The following is a 13,676-nucleotide window of genomic DNA, read 5'->3' on the forward strand; positions in this document are numbered from 1 at the left end:
GGCATCTCAATCATGATGCATCCTGGTGTGGTCCCCTTTGTGTCCAGCTTGCCGGGGACCCTCCATGCTTCCTGGACCTGTATCTCCATCTCCTTTGTAAAATTTTGGAAGTTTTCCTCATGTTTTTCAATTCTCACTTCCTCATTCTTCACTGGTTGACTGTTTTTTTCTTCCTTATGTTCCAAATCACTGATTTGAACCCAGGTTTCCTTCCCTTCACCATTGGTTTTGTGTGGATTTTCCTTCGTTTCACTTAGCATAGCCTTCACTTCTTCTCTTATGTGTTTGCCATACTCAAGCATATCTGTAAAGCCTGTGAGCATCTTTATCACCAGGGTTTTGAATTCTGCATTTGTTAGGTTGGCTATCACCTTGTCACTTAGTTCTCCCACTGGAACCTTGATTTGTTTCTCCTTTTGGGCCATACCTCTTTGTCTCCTCAATCTGACAGGCTCCTGTGTTTGTTTGCCTCCACGTCCCAGGTAGAGCTGTTATTCCTGTTACATTGTAAGGGATGGAGCCTTAGGGATTCGTCAGTACAGGGTGACCTGTTTTATCACATTGTGGCACTGTATGTGCGGAGGGGTCTGAGAGGGAACAATGGTGCCTGCCCAGCACTTGCCCCTTTTCTAGGCACCTCTTCCACTTTTGCCCCGGACTGGCACCCCTCTAGGTGCTGCGCTAGCCCATCGTTCCTAGAGTGAGTGGGTCTGCGGATGTTCTAGGAATGTGGGGGCCATTTAAACAAGCAGACTCTGCTGAGAGATCAGCTGTTTCTGCCTGTGCCCCAACCCCCACTGGTCTGCACAGTCAGAAGCAATGAGGCTTGATTTTCCCCCATGCTGGGACCATGGCTACCAGGTCTGGTGAGGATCTGGGAACGCTCCCCAGGTGTCTCTCCTGACTTTTAAAATGTGTGCTGCCTCTGCTGTGGCTGCTGCTGCCACCACCACACAACATCCTCTCTGCCCGGCTCCACCCCTCCTACCTGTCTGCATGAGTATTTCTTCTTCTTTTTTTTTTTTTTGCTGGACTTCAATGCAGTTTGATTTTTCTGGAACTTCTGGTTGTTTCTAGTTTTGAGGTAGTTGTATTCCTTCTTAGATGTGGAGGGAGATGTAGCGTGTCTGTCTATACCTCCATCTTGGTCGGAAGTTATATAGTGTCTTTTTTTTATATTGGCAAATAATATTAAATTCTTGATATTGTTATGTAAAGCAACCATTTAAAATTATTAATATTTTGCATCTTTTTATACAATTATTAACCTTTTTAATGTAAATGTTACTACATATACTTATTCCATATATTTATAATGATGACCATACTTCTCTGAATCATTTTTGAAGTTCTAATAAATTGTCAATGTTATCTTTTTGTCTTAAATGTTGCAAATACTTTTTCCAATATTTGACTTTTATTTTTCATTTTGGTGATTTGTGACACACACGTTTAATTCTAAGTAGTCAAAAATATTCATCTTTTAGTTAGTCTTATTAATTTCTTACATGTATAGTCAGTTTTTGCTATATAAATTACAATTATTCTGATGAACTCAATGTTGATATAGGAGATAATAACAGTATAAACCTACCTACCCAACTTCCCTGATTTCTCACATTTAATGTAGAAACCTTCCCCTCTATATCTAAAACAATTAATACAAGTTTTTCATATTTAATATAAGAAACTATAGCCCCTTCCTCAAGCTTTGATCAAGGTCTTGAAAAAGCTTGCACATCCCATTGGAGGCTTCTTCTATTTTGCATTGAACACATATGAGGAAGTCTTTACTGCTGTCATCCTCTATATCAATTCATTCCAAAATACAGGTGATAGTACTTTACCTTCTAAATCAGGGTTAAACAAGGCTGCTGGTTTTTAAAAACTTTATTAAATGTACAATGACATTTAATAATGAATATAATTTACCCCGTTGTTTATGGACTAATGCTGTGTCTCTGGAATTTACTAGTAAAATTATTTCTCTCTGAGGTCAGAGCAAGCACAATGTGGTTAGAAGATCCTCCCTATACAGATAGAAATGCTCTCTCTCTTGATGTTTCTTTCATCTTTAAGAGGTCACTTGCTTTTAAGGGATGTCCATGATTAGCTCACATAATTATCTCTGAAAATATTTTGCCCTGTCCTCAATAAAAGCTATTTAAGTATAATAGGGAGGTCATATTTAAACTAGTCATTGTTTTTTTTTTTTTAATTGCAAATGGCACACACACACACACACACACACACACACACACATTAGGTGTAGTAAAAAAATTTTTTTTAAATTAATTAAACTCATGTAACTATGGGAAAAACAAACGTCTCTATAGTGATTGGACCTAGGGAATGGAACACTGCTAAAACTGTCACTCTACCTCACTCCCCTTTCCCAACACATGCAAACCACTCTCACTGCATTTTCTTGTTTTCTTCAATATTTCTGTGAACTGGGCTCCTCTACATAGTGGGCATAAAGCCATCAGCCGATTCCACTTTTCCCATCTCCAACATTCACCACAAAAAAAGGACAGAAACAGATTTTTACAACACAATTAGAAAATACCCCTGCAATTTTTCATTTTATTCACACTCAGCATAATGAGGCTCAAAAATATAAAGACTTTGATTACCAAACAAATTCATTGATGTAAAAAATTTTATACTTGGATCAAGTAGATTGAAAACTTTGAGATTTTAGAAGATACTAAGGATCTTTCCAACACTAATTTTCTAGGCACAGAGATAATTGATTCCTCCTTCTGAACTTTATTCCTACTCAGCTTAAGACTTAATTTTTTGGAGCCTATATTTTTTCTTTATAGAATGTAGAACTGGTGTCATGGCATTATGGTACAAAATGAGGCAGGACATACTACTGACTAAAAGCATGGATTCTGAAGGCAGTCTGCCTGCATATAAATCTTGTCTCTGCCAATATGAGCTATGTTACATGGGAATTACTGATTTTCTCTAGACTCTGCTTCCCCAACTTTAAAACAGAGATAACAATGGTACCTGTTATGTAGGGTTTTTTTTATGATTATTAAATAAGATAAAATATGTAAAGAACTTGGAACAATGTCATATTAAATATTTAAATAAAATCAATATATTACTTTAGCTATTAAATATTATAGATATCAAAACAATATCAATCGTTTTTCCTCCTGGCTGGTTTGGCTCAGTGGATTGAGTGTCGGCCTGTGAGCTAAGTGTCGCTGGTTCGATCTTCCAGTCAGGGCACACCAGAGAAGGAAAACTCTGACTCCAAAAAACCTCCGCTGCCTTGCGGCATACCTCTTCAGGGGAAAGGCTAAGGAGAAGGAAAACTCTGACTCCAAACCTCCGCTGCCTTGCGGCATACCTCCTCAGGGGAAAGGCTAAGGGAGTAAACCCCGACAGAAAATCCGGAGCCGGAGTCCCTAAGGCGGTTTGACATTGTAGTCAACACCGGCAACTCCTGCGGCGCACCTGAAGCCAAGCTGTATTGACTCTGTCTTTCCCCTTGGATCCTTCAGCTGAGAAGAGAGGGGGGGTCTGCTGCATGGGCAACAGCTGGCCCTCCATATCACCCTGCCCAGGCTTTGTAGCTTCACTGGAGAGGACACTCCAGCGTCATCGCAAGATGTCGACTCAACACGGGAGGAGACAGATACCGGTTATAAGCTCATCCGATTGGCGAAGGAAACGAGCGCCAGGGGTCTCCTCTGATGGTGGGAGAGGGCATCGCACCTCACTGGACAGCTACCGCCTGCCTCAAGCTGGGCAGCCCCCAGTCAATTAGGTGCCGTCTCGCCATGGCTCGCCTGCCCCACTGGGTGCGTGGGGATCAGAGAGGCGTCTCTTGAAAAGTGGGCCACAAAACACTCGCACCAGGCAATTCCAAGCAAACAACAAGAAAGAAGCCTCCAGCTCTTCGCCTCGCTAGCTGGAACATCAGGACCATGTGTCCCGGACTTACTGCAGACCTTCCGTGGATCAATGGTGACAGGAAAACCGCTGTCATCGACAGGGAACTGGCATGACTAAACATCGACATTGCGACTCTACAGGAGACCCGGTTGGCCAACAACGGAACTATCAGAGAAACCAACTACACCTTCTACTGGCAAGGGAAGTCTCCGGACCAACCAAGACAGCACGGTGTTGGGTTCGCTGTGAAGAACACGCTTGTTAACTCCATAGAGCCACCCACAGGAGGCACAGAGAGATTACTTACCCTCCGATTGTCAACAACTTTCAGCCCAGTCAGCATTCTTAGCGCGTATGCCCCAACCCTCTGCGCCACCACCGAAGAGAAAGAACAGTTCTACCATGCACTGGATGAAGCGTTATCCAAGATCCCCAGAAGTAACGCTCTTTATCTCCTTGGAGACTTCAATGCAAGAGTAGGAGCCGACCACATGGCCTGGCCCACCTGCCTCGGAAACTTTGGGAGAGGAAAGATCAATGAGAATAGTCAGCGACTGCTTGAGCTTTCGTGTCACCACGGCTTGTGCGTGACAAACACATTCTTCAAGTGCAAAGAGATCCACCAGGTGTCATGGAGGCACCCCCGCTCCCGCCACTGGCACCAGCTTGACCTCGTCATCACCAGAAGAACGGATATTGGCAGCACCCTCCTCACCCGCAGCTACCACAGTGCAGACTGCGACACGGACCATGCCCTCGTGGTAAGCAAGGTGCGCATAATGCCGAAGAGGTTGCACCACTCCAAGATGAAGGGTCGCCCACACATCAACACCAGTTGTGCCAGCAACCCAGTTAAGACCCAGCAATTCATCAACAGGATGGAAGATGCACTCGGCAAGGGAATGGCGGCAGATGACATTATCGAATCCAATTGGCCACGTCTCTGCGACGCCATATACAACTCCACCATTATTGCTTACGGGAAGAAAGAGCGGAAGAATGCTGACTGGTACGAGGCTCACTGGGAAGAAATGGAACCCGTGATCGAGGCTAAGAGGAAGGCCCTACTGGCTTACAAGGCCACGCCCACTCCCAGTACACTTCAAGCTCTACGGGCTGCCAGGAACAAAGTCCAGAAGACTGCCCGCCACTGTGCCAACACCTATTGGCTAAACCTGTGCAGAACCATCCAGGAAGCCGCCGATATAGGCAACGCACGAGGAATGTATGAGGGTATCAAGAAGGCAACAGGCCCAATCCCCTCCAAGATCGCCCCCCTTAAGTCCAAGACAGGTGAGGTCATCACTGACCAGGAACAGCAAATGCGGCGGTGGACCGAGCACTACCTTGAGCTGTACGTGACGAGGAACACCGTAACAGACACTGCTCTTAACGCCATCCCAGACCTACCAGTCATGGAGGAGCTAGACACCCCACCTACTGCGGCAGAGCTCGGCAAAGCCATCGACCCCCTCGCTTGCGGGAAAGCACCAGGAAGCGACGGAATCCCTCCAGAAATCCTAAAGAGCGGGAAACCAGTCCTGCTACAGCCGCTCCACCATCTACTCTGTCTCTGCTGGAAGGAGGGTTACATCCCCCAGGATATGAGAGACGCCAACATTATCACCATGTACAAGAACAAAGGAGACCGCAGCGACTGCAACAACTACCGGGGCATCTCTCTCCTCAGCGTTGTCGGCAAAGTATTCGCCCGGGTCGCTCTTGCCCGCCTGCAGACCCTTGCTTCCCGCGTCTACCCAGAGTCCCAGTGTGGCTTCAGAGCTGGCCGATCAACAGTGGACATGATCTTCTCCCTACGCCAGCTGCAGGAGAAGTGTCACGAGCAGCATAAACCACTCTACCTCGCCTTTATCGACCTCACGAAGGCGTTTGATCTGGTCAGTCGAAGCGGACTCTTCAGCTTGCTACGGAAGATTGGCTGTCCACCACATCTGCTTGCTGTGGTCATGTCCTTTCACGACAACATGCACAGCACGGTGTCCTACAACGGCGCAACCTCTGAGGCCTTCCCCGTCAGCAGCGGAGTAAAGCAGGGCTGCGTCCTCGCGCCTACGCTGTTCGGAATCTTCTTCTCCATGCTCCTCCAATACACCTTTAAGGACTGCAGCGAGGGTGTCTTCATTCACACCAGATCCGATGGCAAGCTCTACAACCTGGCCCGTCTATGAGCCAAGACCAAAGTCAAAGAGGTGCTCATCCGTGAGATGCTCTTCGCCGACGACGCAGCCTTGACATCACACTCCGAAGAGGGACTCCAGCAGCTAGTCACTTGCCTTTCCCACGCATGCAAGGAGTTCGGACTAGCCATCAGCCTGACGAAGACGAACCTTATGGCTCAAGGCACGGGGACACCCCCATGCATCACCATCGACGGATACACCCTGGAGGTTGTCAACGACTTCACTTACCTCGGGTCCACCATCTCGAGCTCTCTGTCAGTTGACTTGGAGGTCAACCCCAGAATCGCCAGGGCAGCCACAGTTATGGCCAAACTGAACCGGCGAGTGTGGAACAATTCCAGCCTCACTGAGAAAACCAGACTGCGCATCTACCAAGCCTGCGTACTCAGCACTCTCCTCTATGGCAGCGAGACGTGGACCACCTACACAAGGCACGAAAGGAAACTCAACAGCTTCCACATGAGGTGCCTGCGACACGTCCTGCATGTCACCTGGCAGGATAAGGTCCCCAACACCGAGGTGCTGAAGTGAGCCAACATGAGCAGTTTGCATGCAGTTCTTAGTGAGAGACGCCTCAGGTGGCTCGGCCATGTCAAAAGAATGGATGCAGGCCGTATTCCCAAAGACCTCCTCTACGGCGAGCTAGCAGAAGGCCAGAGGATGACAGGGCGCCCAAAACTGCGGTTCAAAGACATCTGCAAAAAGGACATGACACAATGCTCCATCAATCTCAACACATGGGAAGTACAAGCAGACGACCGCCTAGCCTGGAGGCTCGTGGTCAGGCAAGGTACGTCACGCGCAGAGGCTGCGCGCAACGAGGAGGCGGTCCAGAAAAGATCGAGGCGGAAGCAGCGTCAACAGCAGCAACAACAGCCATCTGCCTTCACCTGTAACAAGTGCGGCAGGGATTGTCACTCTCGAGTCGGACTGCACAGCCATTCTCGGCGGTGCAGATAGACTCTCAAGAAGCTACGCCATCGTCTCTCGAGACGGACGGCTGCCGATGATCAATCGTTTTTATCTGTGCAAGTTACAGATTCCAAATTTAGTACTTTGAAGATGATAGTAATTCTCCCTTTGTCCTATTTAATTTGATTATTCTTTTGAAGCATAAATTTAACAACCTTTTATTCCAATATATAGTTCCAGAGCCTTGTACACAACACAAAGAGCCTTTTATATATTCATCCTTTATGTCCCACTCTCCAAACAAACATAGATATTGATTTCACTGAAAGGATTATATCCAAAGACTCCTGAAACTCCAACTCAAAAGAACTTATGCACCCCTGTGTTCATAGCAGCGCTATGTACAATAGCCAAGTGCTGGAAACAGCCTAAGTGCCCATCTGTAGATGAGTGGATCAAAAAACTGTGGTACATTTACACAATGGAGTACTCTGCAGCAGAAAGAAAGAAGGAACTCCTGCCATTTGTGACAACATGGATGGAACTAGAGAGAATTATGCTTAGTGAAATAAGCCAGGCAATGAAAGTAAAATACCATATGATATCACCTGATACAGGAGCCTAATGAACAACACAAATGAACAAAAATGAACAAGAAAGAGAATAACAGTTATCAGGGGGGAGGAGGAAAGGGAGAGAAGAGGGGTAATTAGGTGAAGGGTTTAGTAAAGGAACTAGTATAAATAACCCATGGACATGGACCACAGGGTGGGGGATGACTGAGGGAGAAGGGGTGGGCTGAGGGGGAGGGAGCAATGGGGGAAAAATGGGACAACTATAATAAAAAAAATAAAACTTAATTTAAAAAACAAATATTATCAAGGCACAAAAATTTATTCTTCATGGGAAACCATTTACTAATGATTTAAATCAGTGGCTTGGAAATCAACAATCTTGAGTTTTAGCTAAGCATCATTATACTATGGTGACTATGATCCCTAAAATGACAAAAAAATTATCACTTTATATTAAGAATCTATGCCAACATCAGCAGCAACAACAAATAGGAAGTACGGTGGGGGAATCTAGGAATTCTTAATGTTATGGAACAGCAAGTTGGGGGTCCTGCTGCCACCCTCTAGGCAAAATTCCAAAGGCATAGGGTTTGGTGATAAAGGAAATAGGTAAAGACTCCTTCAAAAGCAGTTACTTAGGCCTATCAAGTCATAGCTTTAAGTACTTAAGCCTATCAATTAAGGCTAAACTTTAACACCTGAGTTATCCTATCTTTTCCCCTGTTAGTTTCTATAGGGTTAATTTACAAACTAAAACAACATAATACATAGAAGCTACATGATTTTGGAAGAATGGCAGGATCCTGCCTTTCGGTAATTTCTCTAGAACACCCAAAGAATAAACCTCCCACCCTCTGCCAGGGCAGCCCAATCCTAGGCTGTGGCCCAGAGTTTCTTCCCATACACAATACCTTCCACTGGAAAATACAGGCAGCTGCAGCATGACCATCCAGGCATCCTTGAGGAAGAAGAGCCTGAGAGCAGTCAGCTTGAGAGCAAGAGCCAGCCAGTCCAGGAGCCAGAGCAGCCCTTGAGCCAAAGCGCCAACCCTCTTTTTATTTCCATTGGCTCTGGATGCACCCAGCTTCTCAGCCAATCCCATCCTAGACTGCTTTCCATTGCCTTGGCAAACTTCTCCTATGGCCCCTCCTACTTCTCCCTAGTGATCTTAATCAGATCTCTGTATCATTAGGGCTTCAACTGTTTTGTTTGGTTTGTTTTGTTTTCTCTAGCAACTGGCTTGGTTTAAGTTGAAGAAACTAATTTGGCTTGACCTATATTACATTTTCTTAAGTTCCACAAGCAGTGATTTGTTGAAGCTACATGTTTTTAACCTCCTTCTGTCCCAGATAAGAAAAGGAAAACTTTTCCAATATCTTTCCTCTTCCTCTATGAAATTAATGGCTTTTTACTGAATTAATAGACTGACTTTTATTTATCACTCCTTGAACTTATATTCTCCTGAAATGATTAAAATTTATTACATTTAGCTGGGATTTAACATAGGAAATATTTGACAATCTCTGTCTCTCTCTGTCTCTCTCCCTCTCTCTGTCTCTCTCTCTCTCTCTCTCTCTCTCTCTCTCTCTCTCTCTCTATATATATATATATATATATATATATATATATACACACATATATAGAAGTTTTCATGATTTTGTTTATTTCAAAGCACAAGGTTTAACTTTGTCAACTTTTTGATTTCTCATTCTGAAGCATCCATATATATAGTAGTTTCCTGGGACATTGTACTACATTTTCTTCAGTCAGGGTACATGCACCCAGGAAAGAGAAGCAATTTTAGCTCTTTCATAAAGATATTTAACAGTGAGAATTGATTACATTTGTGCTTCTTTGAAATTAAACAAGAAATAATGAAGCAATTTAAAGAATAACAACAGCAGAATGATTCTATCAGCCTCAGGTATAAAGAAGCAAGAAAAAAAGGTGATTATGCAACTAGTGTACCTCTAATTGATCAGTCTCAACCAGAAGTGAGAGGGCAATGGAGCTAGGGAAATGGGGTTCCCCACAATACAGAGCAGAGCAGGAACGGGGCCAAGAACAAATTGGGAGTCATTAGTTACATAGGGAGTATATAAAATAAAGAAAGCTCTCTAGCTCTTTTTGTGTGATCTTCATATTGCAAGCATCAATACAACCCCAGAGCTTTTATGATAAGGTGAATTTTTATGCCCCACCCAAACACACAGATATAAAATATCTGAGGCTGGGCCTAGGCATTGGTGCTTTAGCTTTTATTTTAGTAAATTTTCAGACAAGTTTGTGGTCAAATATACTTGATCTTTTCCCTCTCCCTTTTCCCTGGCATTGTAGCATTCTTGGATGATACTGTTCACATGGGTCAGCGTTTTTGAGTCATGCCAGTCCATTAAATTTTTTAGCAGGCTTTACTCACTATAATGGAATATATATATATCCATTATATATATATATATATATATATATATATATATATATATAATTTCTAATTCAATATCTCATTTAGAAAACAATAGAGATACCTACTGAGGGTGAGTAGGTACCACCTGAGTTGTTTTATTTCTGAGAGGGTAATTAAAGGTCAGGTTGAGTCACTGTAGCCAACTCTGATTGGATATGGTGCTAATCATTCTGGGCATTGACATATACAAAGAAATATGCCTTGGAAGTCTGGGCCTTTCTCTGTTCTGATAGCAGCAAAAAATAAACTACTTAGAAAATCTTTGCCTTATCCACAACATACAATTCTCCCCTGTCACTTTAGAGAGCCAATTTTCTCTTGTCTTCTGTCTGCTATGAATAGATTTGAGAAATACAGTATTGTTAGCTGAAATATTCTATTCAGTTTGACACAATAAATTTGCTCCATTATTTTCTATTTTAACTTGCATTTGCTTACTCTTCCAAATCAGTTTCTAAACTTTCAACAGTCTGGGGGAGCTTTTGGCCTAGGACTTATGTTAGTCATTGAATCGTTTTATTAACTTCAATGCTTTGCACATTTTTCTTTGATAGTGTACCCATAATGATTTTTAATAATAGTTTCAGTCTTCCAGTATATTTTAAAATTTCCATTGCTTGCATTGTCTTTAATACAAACACAGACAATACAGCTTAACAATTCATATCTTTCTCTTTTGGCTGCTCAAAACTTCTATCATTTTAAAAATTGTAAATATATTTAGTAGAAAATATTTAATAATGTTGCCATCAATAATCTCAAGTTTTAATATCTTTGTACCTCATTAAACTGTTATACTTAGGAGTGATAAAGGAAACTATATCTTAGTATTTCTGTTTTACAAACAAAAAGATGACACATTATAGAAAAAATAAACAACAGTATGTTTCATATAAAATAAGTTTTTATAACTATTGATAGTCAAACATATTTTGCACAAATCACAAAATAGCAAATATATTATGTAGCTGACACACAAACAAGTTTTTTATTTATTTATTTATTGTTTTTCTATTACAGTTGTCCCACTTTTCCCCCCATTGGTCCTTCCCAACCCAGCCTACTTCTTCTCCCATAGTCAATCCCCACCCCATTGTCCATGTCCATGGATCATTTATACTAGTTCCATAACTAGACATTTCCCTTACCCCACTTTTCCCCTCCCCCCTGGTAACTGTTAGTCTGTAACTTGTCTCCATGCCTCTGGTTCTATTTTTCTTGTTTGTTTGTGTTGATCATTAGTTTCCTGTATTAGGTGATATCATACGGTATTTGTTTTTCATTGCCTGGCTTAGTTCATTAAGCATAATTCTCTCTAGTTCCATCTATGTTGTCGCAAATGGTAGGAGTTTCTTCTTTCTTTCTGCTGCATAGTATTCCATTGTGTAAATGTACCACAATTTTTCAATCCACTCATCTACAGATGGGCAGTTAGGCTGTTTCCAGCACTTGGCTAATGTCAATAGCACTGCTATGAACATAGAGGTGCATAAGTTCTTTTGAATTGGGGTTTCAGGATTCTTCAGGTATAATCCTAGCAATGTAATCACTGGTTCAAAAGGCAGTTCCATTTTTAGTGTTTTGAGGAAATTTCATACTGTTTTCCATAGTGGCTGTACCAGTCTTCATTCCCACCAGTAGGACACTAGGGTTCCCTTTTCTCCACATCCTTGCCAGCACTTGTTTGTTTTGTTGATGATGGCCATTCTGACTGGTGTGAGGTGGTATCTTATTGTGGTTTTTATTTGCATCTCTCTGATGGCTAGTGATGTCGAGCATTTTTTCATGTGTCTATGGACCCTCTGTGTATCCTCCTTGAAGAAGTGTTTGTTCGGGTCCTTTGCCCATTTTTGAATTGGGTTGTCTGTCTTCTTGGTGTTGAGTCATGTAAGTTCTTTATATATTTTAGAGATCAATCTTTTGTCTGAGGTACTATCGGCAAATATGTTTTCCCATATGGTTGGTTCCCTTTTCATCTTGCCGATGTTTTCTTTTGCTGAGCAGAAACTCTTTAGTTTGATGTAGTCCCAAATAAGCTTTTTTTTTTTAGGAGAAAAAATAAAATATGTAAATTTTTTACATACATTCTCTAAATGACCAGTAAAATGAATTGATGAGATTGATTAGATCTGTAGTCTCATAGCTATTCCCAGTAAAAGTCTCATGTGTTCTGTCTGGTTTCAAGGAAAGGATGCCTAGGAGAAGGAAGTACATTGAGGTAGGAGGCTCCATTAGAAGATCAGCCTGGGAAGGGCATTGGCAGTTAGCCTGGAGCTCTAAGGGGAAAGGCAGAGTCATTATGTAGAGAATTGAATTCCATATAGCAAAGTGTCACAAGGGCTGCTAAATACCCATCTGTAGGTCAAGGAGAAGAAAGAAGGACAAACAATATAACTAGAGCTGAGGCCATTGAATTTATAGCATGATCTCAGTAATGTTCAATGACTGGTAAAAAGAAAAACTCAAAATTAGTGTGCTAAATACTATGAACTGTGGTTTTTCCTTTTATACAGTTCTGCAAAAAAAGTGTAAGAAAAGAAAAAAAAAGTGCTAGAGCAACTAAGAAAAGAAACATGGCAGAAGATGTAGGAATGTTAGGAAGAAAAAAATAATACAAAGAAATTGTCTGTGGAGTTAAAAGGCTTTAATTTTCTCTTTTAAAATGTGTTACATTATTGTTATAGAATCCCCTGTTCTAATTGGAATACAAACAATTTTAGAAATCAGCTCTGGAAATCCCCCTTGTTAGAAGTTTCTGCTTCAAGGATTTGCAGCTCCCTGGGGACACTCCCCAGCAAAGAGATACAACAATATTTGGAAATCTGCTAACCCTAAGTCATTGTTACAAGGATTTTTGTTAGAGACATGACTTTTAGTCTATACTTTCCGGAGACTACTGTCCTCATAGCACCTAGTGTAATCTCTTCCACCTAGAAAAAGTTCAATGCATTGAGTACAGTTGAATTAAAGTGAAAAATTATTTCATTTTTTTGGATCCTCTACATACCTGGGAGTTGACATTGACCTTGAAATCTTGAGAACAGTGTCAGGTATCTCTGACTCTCCTCCTACCTAGCACAGGGCCTGATATCCAGTAGTGGCTGGCTTTCCAAGCATGTCATATCCATGAGTGATTCTAATTTGAAAAACAGAGCCATGTGATTTTCACGTTGCTCAGTTTTTCTCTTCCTTGTATATTTAATATGGATAAATGGGGTCAAGGAAATATAGGTACTAAAAAACATAAAAGAAAATTAAATGAGAGATACATTTTTCTTTTTCTAATTCTTTTTATCTCAGATAGCTAGCAATCAACAGGGTAAATAATATTGCAATGACTTTTTTCCCCTAAAATAATGCATGAGAAGATAATCTCAATTGGTCCAATGGATACAGAATAAAAAAGATGTTTCCATTATACTTCTTTTCAGTATTCTAGTTCTTCCAAGAAACAATGATTGGTACCAATTTCTTGCATATAATAATCACAATTATAAAATTCTATTTTATTATTTCTAACAAACACATAGTATTCAAATATAGAATTATTATCTCTACCAAGTTCTCTTTTAATGGTTCAATGAATAGTCCTATAAATAAATCTTT

The sequence above is a fragment of the Furipterus horrens genome, unplaced genomic scaffold (genome assembly GCF_987537825.1).
Source record: "Furipterus horrens unplaced genomic scaffold, mFurHor1.1.pri manual_scaffold_6, whole genome shotgun sequence".
Classification (NCBI taxonomy): Eukaryota; Metazoa; Chordata; class Mammalia; order Chiroptera; family Furipteridae; genus Furipterus; species Furipterus horrens.